The sequence below is a fragment of the Saccopteryx bilineata genome, chromosome 4 (assembly GCF_036850765.1).
Source record: "Saccopteryx bilineata isolate mSacBil1 chromosome 4, mSacBil1_pri_phased_curated, whole genome shotgun sequence".
Lineage (NCBI taxonomy): Eukaryota > Metazoa > Chordata > Mammalia > Chiroptera > Emballonuridae > Saccopteryx > Saccopteryx bilineata.
This window is the reverse complement of record NC_089493.1, coordinates 30,730,732-30,740,945: the sequence shown is the minus strand read 5'-3', so window position 1 is coordinate 30,740,945 and position 10,214 is coordinate 30,730,732. Positions and strand designations below refer to the sequence as shown.

The 10,214-nt window shown below is 42.4% G+C and overlaps 1 long non-coding RNA gene across 1 annotated transcript; it reads right to left on the bottom strand.

Annotated features, from left to right (window-relative positions):
- Window positions 1–2,886: 2,886 nt before the first annotated feature.
- On the bottom strand, window positions 2,887–9,885 carry LOC136335863 (uncharacterized). The gene is made up of 3 exons (XR_010731321.1): window positions 9,478–9,885; window positions 8,633–8,892; window positions 2,887–3,207 (listed from the first exon to the last, which is right to left on the bottom strand). It is a non-coding gene; the product is annotated as an uncharacterized lncRNA (long non-coding RNA).
- Between the last annotated feature and the right edge of the window lie 329 nt (window positions 9,886–10,214).

Sequence of the window (10,214 nt, the reverse complement as noted above, 5' to 3'; positions counted from 1 at the left end):
GGAAACCAACTCTAACTCATGGTTTACCCAAAGCGATTTCTAATACAGAGACTATTTACAAAAGCATGAGCATGGATATAGAGACCAAAGAATAAAAGCATCTAGAGACTAGTAAGAGAGGGAAAATATTTGGGCAAAGAGCAGAAATTGTGTTCTCAGGTAGACCCAGGGAGGAGGGGTCACCCGACCATAAAACTATCATACTCACAGGACATGGCCACCCCTAAAACCATGGTGCCAAAGCAGGAGGAGAGTGGGTAAGAAATACATTAATCTTGCTCTCCCCTAACCCCTATCCTCCAGTCTCAGGTTGTTGCTTTGCTTGGAGTAAAGCTGATCAGCAGCAAAAGGACAGAGGAGCCCAGTTGGTTCAGGGGTCAGTCTCCCAGGGCACAAAACCAGACAGAACAGGGCAGAGAATGAATGGTGGAGTGGCACAGTGTTAAAACACTTCCACATTTTTAAAGAACCTTAAAGATCATCTAAGGCAGTCCACCAAGCCATCTCTGTAAATCCTCTTTATTTCGTCCCTAGCAGAAGTACCTAAAATTTCAGTGGTAGCAAAAAGCGTGGCTTTTGGAATCAGGCAGGCCTGCTTCTTGTTTTCAAGCTGTATGACCTTGGGTAATTTACCTAACCTCTGAAAACCTCAGATTTCTTCTCTGTAATGTGAGCATCATAATAACCTCATGAGGTTGTGGTGAAATTAAATATATGTACAGAAGTGGGGACACTGAGCTCCTCCCTGTGGGGAGCTGTTCATTTAGTTCGGCATGAAAAATCTGAACACCAGATTCACAGTGCAATCTGACTTCTCAACCAGTTGAGTAGCTCACCAAAATATCGTCATTACTACTTAAGTATCTATCAACTGAAAGCTGGTGAAATATATTCTGATATAGCTGTACAAATACCATATTGCTGTATTTTAAAATGTGGCAGTAACTTATATACAGAAATTCAATGATTTTCAAGGTAGTATTTACAATTGAAGATGACCGATCAATTGACAGTACAGATAGGTATAGATAGATAGATAGATAGATAGATAGATAGATAGATAGATAGATAGATAGATAGATGACAGACATGCCCTGGAATGATGCATGAAAAACAAGTAACAGTGGATGCCATTATGAAGGATTTTGGAGGACTGAGAGCAGGGTTGGAAGGCAAAATTTATTTTTATTTATTTATTTTTGTTTGTTTTTTGGGTTTTTTTTTTTGTATTTTTCTGAAGCTGGAAACGGGGAGAGACAGACAGACTCCCGCATGCGCCCGACCGGGATCCACCCAGCACGCCCACCAGGGGCGACGCTCTGCCCACCATGGGGCGATGCTCTGCCGCAACCAGAGCCACTCTAGCGCCTGGGGCAGAGGCCAAGGAGCCATCCCCAACGCCCGGGCCATCTTTGCTCCAATGGAGCCTCGGCTGCGGGAGGGGAAGAGAGAGACAGAGAGGAAGGAGGGGGTGGGGGTGGAGAAGCAAATGGGCGCTTCTCCTATGTGCCCTGGCCGGGAATCGAACCCCAGGTCCTCCGCACACCAGGCCGACGCTCTACCGCTGAGCCAACCAGCCAGGGCCAAAATTTATTTTTTTTAATTAAAAAATGTTATTGATTGATTTTAGAGAAAGAAGAAGAAAGAGAGAAACAGAAACATCGATTCATTCCTGTCTGTGCCTGACTGGGGATGGAATTGACAACCTCTGTATATTGGGATGACACTCTAATCAACTGAGCTATCCAGCCAGGGCAAGGAAAATTTATTTTTTGTTAAATATTCTTTTATAGAGAGTACTTTTCAATTTTTTCCCATGTGTATGCACTGGCTTTTAAAAAACTTCCTTAACAGCAAAAGTCTTTCTTTCCTGTTGGTGTCTTGTATCTTCTATTTATTCCATTTATTCCACAATTGCTACAAAATACTACCATACTAGGTTCTGAGGCTACAAAAAGAATGCGACACAACCTCTGCTTTCAAGTAGCGACAGCCTAGAGGTAGAGACAGAAGAATAAGCAGATCACCATCCTGCAGTGTAATAAGTACGTCTTACCTTAAAATTTGAAGGTACACACACATGCCTCATCCCCCTTCCACTCCCCTTTTTTGTTGCACTTATCACATTCTAACATCTTACATAACTTATTTATTTTTATGATGTTTATTGTCACTCTCCGTTCACTCCACGAAGATGATGATTTTTGCCTGTTTTATTCATTGATGGATCTCTAATGTCTGAAATGGCAAATGTTTTCAACATGTGTTTGTTGAATGAATAAGTGCTATGTAATATAAAAATATGTAAAAGAAGCGAGCAGAACACAGCCGAAGAAACACCAAATTTGTGAATGGAGATCAATAAGGGTTCACAGGAGAGGTGACACTTGTGCTAAATCTGGGTGACTTTGAAAGATCTAATGTTTTACAAGCAAGCAAATGAGAAATGCAGAATGATGAGACACACAGGAAACCATGAGCCCAGAGGCACAGAGATCCAAGGAGCATAGCACATGTAGGGAATTGAACATATGGCAATAATATTGGTTGCTGTTAGTTGTTTTTGCTGGCTGGGTGTTGAGTTCTTGAATATTTGTTGTATTTTCTTTTGTATCTGTTTAAATTTTTTCTTAATATAAGTTAAGAATAAAATAAGTAAATAATTTTTTAATGAGTTTATAAAAGAAATTTTAAAATGAATGTCTTCTAGGCAGGGGGACATGTGACAGCAGCCAATCCGGGCTGGCAGTAGGTGGAGGGTGAAGAGGGTAAATGCCTGAGAAGGCATCTATAAGTCAGTAGTTTTTCCACTGTAAATGATGACTCAAACTAGCTCAAGTATAAAAAGAAATTTATTCATGGCCCTAGCCAGTTGGTTTAGCGGTACAGGGTTGGCCAGGCGTGTGAAAGTCCCTGGTTTGATTCCCAGCCAGGGCTCACAGGAGAAGCGCCCATCTGCTTCTCCACCCCTCCCCCTCTCACTTCTCTCTGTCTCTCTCTTCCCCTCCTGCAGCCAAGGCTCCATTGGAGCCAACTTGGCCCGGGCACTGAGGTCGGCTCCATGGCCTCCGCCTTAGGCACTAGAATGGCTCCGGTTGCAATGGAGTAACACCCTAGATGGGCAGAGCATCGCCCCCTGGTGGGCATTCTGGGTGGATCCCCGTTGGGCGCATGCAGGAGTCTGTTCTTCTGCCTCCCTGCTTTTCACTTCAGAAAAATACAAAAAGAAAAAAGAAGAAAAAAAAGAAATTCATTCATTCACATTCTAGGAAGTCTGAAGGTGTATCTGTCATTAAAAAAAACTCCTGATCTAAGAATTTAATAGCTACTACCAGAGTTCTGTCTTTCCCTCATATCCTTTTTCCTCTGTTCAGTTTCGTTTTCCAGATAGGCCTTCTCCAGGTGGGAAGCAAGACAGTCACTGATAGTCCCCACCTCAAATCCCCCCAATTTAAAGAACGTTTTCCCCCAATCTTCATACATAAATCTCATGGAAATTTCTGATTGTCTCTACTTAGGTCATTGTACTCCTCCTTGAACCAATCACTGTGGGGTAAGGAGATGGAATAATATGATTGGCCAAGACTGGAATAATGCTAGCAAGTGGGGGGCGGGCTCAGACACCATGATTGACAGCTCCACCGGGACCACATGAATAGGGAAAAGGAGAATCCTCTAGGGAAGAAACACCAGCAGATTTAAATAACTGACATCATGGACCCAATGGAGGGCTATAGTTGATATTGGAGATGGGGAGTTGGGGGGGGGCTGTGCAGAGTAGATTGAATGGTAGGAGAGTAGGGATAGGAAGAAAGGCCTTATTTAAATTTTTTTTGTGTGTGACAGAGTCAGAGAGAGAGAGAGGGACAGAGAGAGACAGACAGAAGGAAGAGAGAGAGATGATAAGCATCAATTCTTTGTTATGACGCCTTTGTTGTTCATTGATTGCTTTCTCATATGTGCCTTGACGGGGGGGGGGGGGATACAGCAGAGCGAGTGACCCCTTGCTCAAGCCAGTGACCTTAAGCTTCAAGCCAGTAACCATGGGGTGATGTCTATGATCCCACACTCAAGCAAGCACTCTGGGCTCAAGCCAGTGAGCCCGCACTCAAGCCAACGACCCCGGGGGTTTCAAACCTGGGTCCTCTGTATCCCGGTCCAACACTCTATCCACTGCACCACTGCCTGGTCAGGCAAGACCTTATCTTTTTTTAATAAGGCTGGACTGAGCTGGACTCTGGAATTATAAAGAAATTTGTTGTTGGAGTAGGGGTGAGGAGCCAGACCGTGGGATAAATGAAACTATGAAGTTCACATTAGCCTCATATGTCTTATGCTGCATCTGAACATGAAATAGTTAAAAATCTTCCATCTTTCCAAAGAAAGATGCTTGAAAATTAAACAGGGATAAAAACTGGTGATGGAAATTCTGTCATTTTTCTAAGGTAAATTGTGTAGTCGGATGCAATTAGAAAAACATCCGCACAATAGCTTTGCTTTGATTGGCATATGACCAAACCCTGAACAGCGTAGGTTAGTATAAAAGCGATCCAAATATACATCTTTCACGTATGCTTAAGAAACTGAACTGAAGGAAGAGAAAGAGCAGCGCCTGCCACCCGTTTAGGAAGTGTACAAGCTTGGAGTGATTTTGGAGAGGAAGGGGGCTTCGGTTTTCTAGGACCAGGAGGCAGTGAGAAAGGCTGAGACTCAGAAAAGCAGAAGCAAAGCCAGAACCCAGGGCAGACACAGAACCTGAGGCCCAGAAAGCCAGCAGGAGCACTGTGCCTTCTTCTGTGTACCCTGTGTACCACACCAAGTTCTTCCCCTTAAAAAAATCGCTCCATGTCCATCTTCTCTAAGAAATCTCCCAGCATGTCTCAGCAGTGATGAGTTACTCCATGAGCGGTATGATCTTCCATAGGATTAATTGGACTGTGCCCAGTGGCGGTCAAGAGGAATGAAGAGAGAGGTTTTGGTGACACTGGGCCAAAGGACCATGAGTCCTAGAAACCTTCTTTGGTTTAATCATCTTTCTTCCTGATGGGGTTCATAAGCAAGCAATATATCCAAGGGCCATCAACAGATAAGAAGTCAAAATACTACTTTATTCTCACCTGAATAAATGCCCTTTTTTTTAATTGTTTGACTTCAGAGAGATGGGGGAGGGGGAAGCATTCATTTGTTGTTCCACTTAGTTGCGCATTTGTTGGCTGCTTTCCATATGTGCCCTGATGGGGATCAAACAAACAACCGTGGTGTTTCAGGATGTTGCTTCTATCAACTGAGATAACATCCCAGGACCAAAGCTCATTTTTTTTAGTACAGAGTTGCCTTCTAAAAACAAGGCTGGAGCAAACAACTTACAGTAAAAACCCACATGAGTGCCACCCCACCCCAACACACATACATACCAAAATCTTCCTACCTCCTGTCTTGCATATTTAAATCAGAAACAGAAGCAATAAAAAGTATGCTTGGTGATGCACTTAAGGAAGAGAAAACAAGATGGCAAGCCCTGGCTTAGCGTGCCTATTCTTGGAGTCCATATCCCGCCTTTATTTAATTATTTTTTTAAAATTTAATTAATTAATTAATTAATTAATTTTTAGAGCGAGAGGAGAGAGAGAAGGGGGAAGGAGCAGGAAGCATCAACTCCCATATGTGCCTTGACCAGGCAAGCCCAAGGTTTTGAACCAGAGACCTCAGCGTTCTAGGTCGACACTTTATCCACTGTGCCACCACAGGTCAGGCCATATCCTGCCCTTTAAATGTGGACTGATTAATTTCCAGGAATCTGACCAACCTAAAGAACAAGTCCTCTCTGGGGGAAGGCAAAGGGCAGGAGAAAAGAGGAAAGATGGAACTTCTCTTTCATCTAAATACTTGCTCCTCAACATGTGGGCCATGGACCAGCAGAATCAGCATCACTGGTAGCTTGTTAGAAGTGTACAATCTTGGGCCCCACCCTAGATTCATGGGATCAGGAAATTGTATTTTAATAAGATTGGGATTCGTATGCATGTCAAAGTTTGAGACGCATTGGGTTTCTGAATCCTAAAATCCATGCCCAAATTGTCTGTCATTTGGATCTTTGCTCACTTCCGAAAATAGTACTCTGCATATGGTCAATTCTTAATGACAGGATGTTTGAGAAATTCTCTTTGGCACCTATTTGATTCCACTTGAAGGAAGAAGAAAATTTCTGAGAAACCAGCACACATTTACTAACGAGTGACTTAGATAGAGACAGAAACATTCTAAAAACAACCAAACAAAACAGTTCTAGACATACACACACAGATCTGCTGAGCAGGACAGATGGGCATAGTAAGTCTCCTCTCACTCCATCCCTCCTCCCGTAACGCCCCCTCCCTCCTCACGCATGCTCTCCTTCATCTGAGCTAGTTAGTATTAAGCTCTCACAATGAATTCTGTTTCATACACAGGAGAGTACCACATGGATTACATTACACGTCTCTTACAGCCCTGTCCTGAAACCCAAAATCTAAGCATGAGACACTATACCACTAAAGCCAGGACCCAGCAGGAAAACAAAAAGCAAGCTGGCACTTCAGTATTTCTCACCTACAGACAGTTATGACCATCAGGACCCAAATCCCATGCCTGGTTCTCGGTACGATATTTGCCTTCAGTAGTTCTTCCTACCTGAGTAGGAAGTTAATGATAAAAACTCAGAGCACTTAACCCCCAGAGTCTTCTCTTTCCTCAACCTGACACAGTACCTTAAAGTAAAAAAGGTCAGAAGTTGGCAAATACGAATTAACTAGAGTCTGCCATAACATTTTTATGGGATCCAATAATGACAGGATTTAATGAGTAATGATTAAACTTCTTACCACCTGTTAAGCACTTACAGTGTTTCACAATAACTATATGAAGTAAGTAGTGTCCCCATTTAATGAGTGAGGAAATGTGACATTTTCAGAAGTTGAATAACATGCTCAGGAAGCAGCAAAGATAGAATTCCAGCTGACATCTACCTTCGCCCAGAGCCTCTTAGCCACTGAACTAATACTATGTCTCACTGATCAGAAACCACTGTGTGAGGAGAGAATCATTTTCCTCCTCTGGGGCTAAGGTGAGGATTAAATGAGATGAAAGATGTTCTAGCACTTAGTAGAGTCAGATGCTATAACATATAAGGTGTCAATTAGTACATTAAGATTGTATCCAAATAAAGGTCCTCAGTATTATATAAATGGTAACTATACATGTGAAGAGTCTACTCTTATAATTAAAGAGATCCAGTTCATTCAATATAGTTCTCATTTATTAAATTAGAAAATCTCTTTTAAAGTTTAACACTTGGTATTGGTAAGGCTGTTTTGAAACTAGCACATTATTGGTGGAAGCACAAGTTAGCACAACCTTTCTGAAAAGCAAACTGACAATACATTTCAAGACATTTTAAAAAATTTACATCAGAGGCCATGGACAGGTAATTCAGTTGGTTAGAGCATCATCCCAATACGCCAAGGATACAGGTTCAATCCCTGGTCAGGGCACGTGCAAAAATCAACCAATGAATGTATAAATAAGTAGAACAACAAATCAATGTTTCTGTCTCCTTCTTCTCTCTCTAAAGTCAGTAAATAAATACAGGTTGTTTTGTTGTTGTTTTTTTAAAAACTGTAACAAAGCCAATGAATATTGGTCTGCTTTTGAAAAAAACTGACATCAGAATTTCTTGTAAGGAAAAAGAAATTAGGACAAAAACTTCAGTATGAATATAGTTAAGAGTATAGATTCTGAAAGCAGATTGTTTAGATTTAAATCCCAGCTCCACTACTTATTAGCAGTGTAAACTTGGACAAGTCTCTGTAAGCTGGTATCAAAAATGGGGATAGTAGCCTGACCAGGTGGTGGCGCAGTGGATAGAGCGTTGGACTGGGATGTGGAGGACCCAGGTTCGAGACCACAGGTCGCCAGCTTGAGCATGGGCTCATCTGGTTTGAGCAAAAAGCTCACCAGCTTGGACCCAAGGTTGCTGGCTCCAGCAAGCAGTTACTCGGTCTGCTGAAGGCCCGCGGTCAAGGCACATATGAGAAAGCAATCAATGAACTAAGAAGTCGCAACGCGCAATGAAAAACTAATGATTGATGCTTCTCATCTCTCTCCATTCCTTTCTGTCTGTCCCTATCTATCTCTGCCTCTGTAAAAAAATAAAATAAAATAAAATAAATTAAAAAAAATGGGGATAGTAACAGTGCCTATTTCGCTGGGTTATTATGAGGATTAAATGAATTATTATACATAAAGTGCTTAACCTAGTGCCTGGCACAAAGTAAGCACTATATAGAAATGCTATCTATTATTTTTATTATCTCAGTAGTCTATATAATAGCAAATAATTGGAATCAATCTGTCTGACCATAGGAAAATGGTTAAGTACACTATGATAGATATAAAATGAATATTATAAAAACCATTAAAAATGAGGCTTTAAAAGACTAATCACATATAATGTAAAGTAAAAAAGAGCAGAAATTGCATATATTGTTTCATACCACTCATGTTTGTTAAAAGGAGATTTGGTACAAACATAAAAGTGTAGAAAACAGCCCATAGGGATTACATACATCAAAATCTTAACAAAGAATATACATACCTGGGTGACAGTGTAAGGTTGGAGGTTTTATCTGCTTCTGTACTTCGCAAATCCTTTTCCAGCAGTGCTTCTCACATTCACATAAGCATAGGAATCACCTAGTGATCTTGTTAAAATGCAGATTCTGGGTCAGTAGGTCTGGGATTTTATAGGTTCTGCATCTCTAACAGGCTCCTGGATGGTGCTGATGCTATTGGCCCAAGGCCTACACTTTGAGCAGCAAGATTTTGGAGCAGAGGTTCTCAAAGTTGAGTGTGCATCTAAACCAAACCAGAGCATTTGTTAAAGTCCAGGTGCTGCCCCCTGCCAGCAGGGGTTCTGATTTTAACAGAGCGGGGGCAGGACCCTAGAATGTACATTTCTAACAGTTTTCTGGGTGGCACTGATGTTGCAAGTGTAGAAGCCACACTTTGAAAAACACTGCTTTAGAATATATATATATTCCTTTAGCATCATAAAGAAGGGGGGTGGGAGCACTAAAAACAAACAAATAGACCAAAAAAAACCAAAAAAACTGGCTTTTCCATTGCTTACAAAATAAAATCCACACTGTCTTTATCATCCAATCATTTCCCACTACTTCTGCTTAGGCCACCAAAGCAAATCACTCTGCCCTAAACACATTCAAGATTTCAAACATCGTAACTTCTGCTCTTTTTCCTCACTCTGGCTGATAAGCCACTTCCTTCTATTTCCTCATGCCCAAATTGTACTACCCATCCTTCAAAAACCTCCAATGCCAGTTTCTCCATAAAGCTTGATCCATCACTACTTAAAAGGCCTCTCCCTTCATCGGAGCTCCACAACACTTTCTATTCCTCCGTGGTAATACTGCCGATCCATACCTGGTAGTGACTCTAAGGGTGGGTGGTGTCTCTCTTCCCCAGCAAACTGGCAGTTACTTCATTGAGAGCAGGGCAGTCAGTCACACGCCTATTTTTGTCTGTCCCTTGGTCTCAACGAATTCCCGGCACACAGCCAACACTAGGGGCTGACCTAAGAATGAATGAAGTAAGGAATAGCATCCCCGGGGGAGGACACGGAACTAAATGAAAACTAGGACGCATGCACGCCAAGCCTGATGACCAACAGTAACACGTGTTTTCCATCTCTGATGTTCGTGACTCATTCTGCACAGCTGCCTGCACACCGAGGTGTCAGCACACGGCGGCTTCTGGAGTACAACGCCCCACACGCTCAAGTGCACTGTGTTCTGGGCACTCTGGCGGCCACACGCAGAGACACACCTCAGCAACCACCTGGATCCATAGAAAAAGAGGCCCCGACACCTTAAAAATATTAATGCCTTACTGAAAAAGAACAATCAGCTACATGGCTTGTGCCTACGCCCCTGGCTAATCGCCGCTCCCTTCTTTTTAGTTTCTAAGAAATCTATTGAGGGTGAGTTTGCAAGGGTTTCATCGCTGGCGTTCCCCTTCCCTAAACACACACACACACACACACACACACACTCTGCCCCCTTTGGTCTCTTTCAGACTGGGCACGTCTCCGAAGGCAGGATTGAATGGGAAAGAATGGGGCTGTCTTTGTCATTAATCCTTCCCCTCTTTCAAAGCGAGCC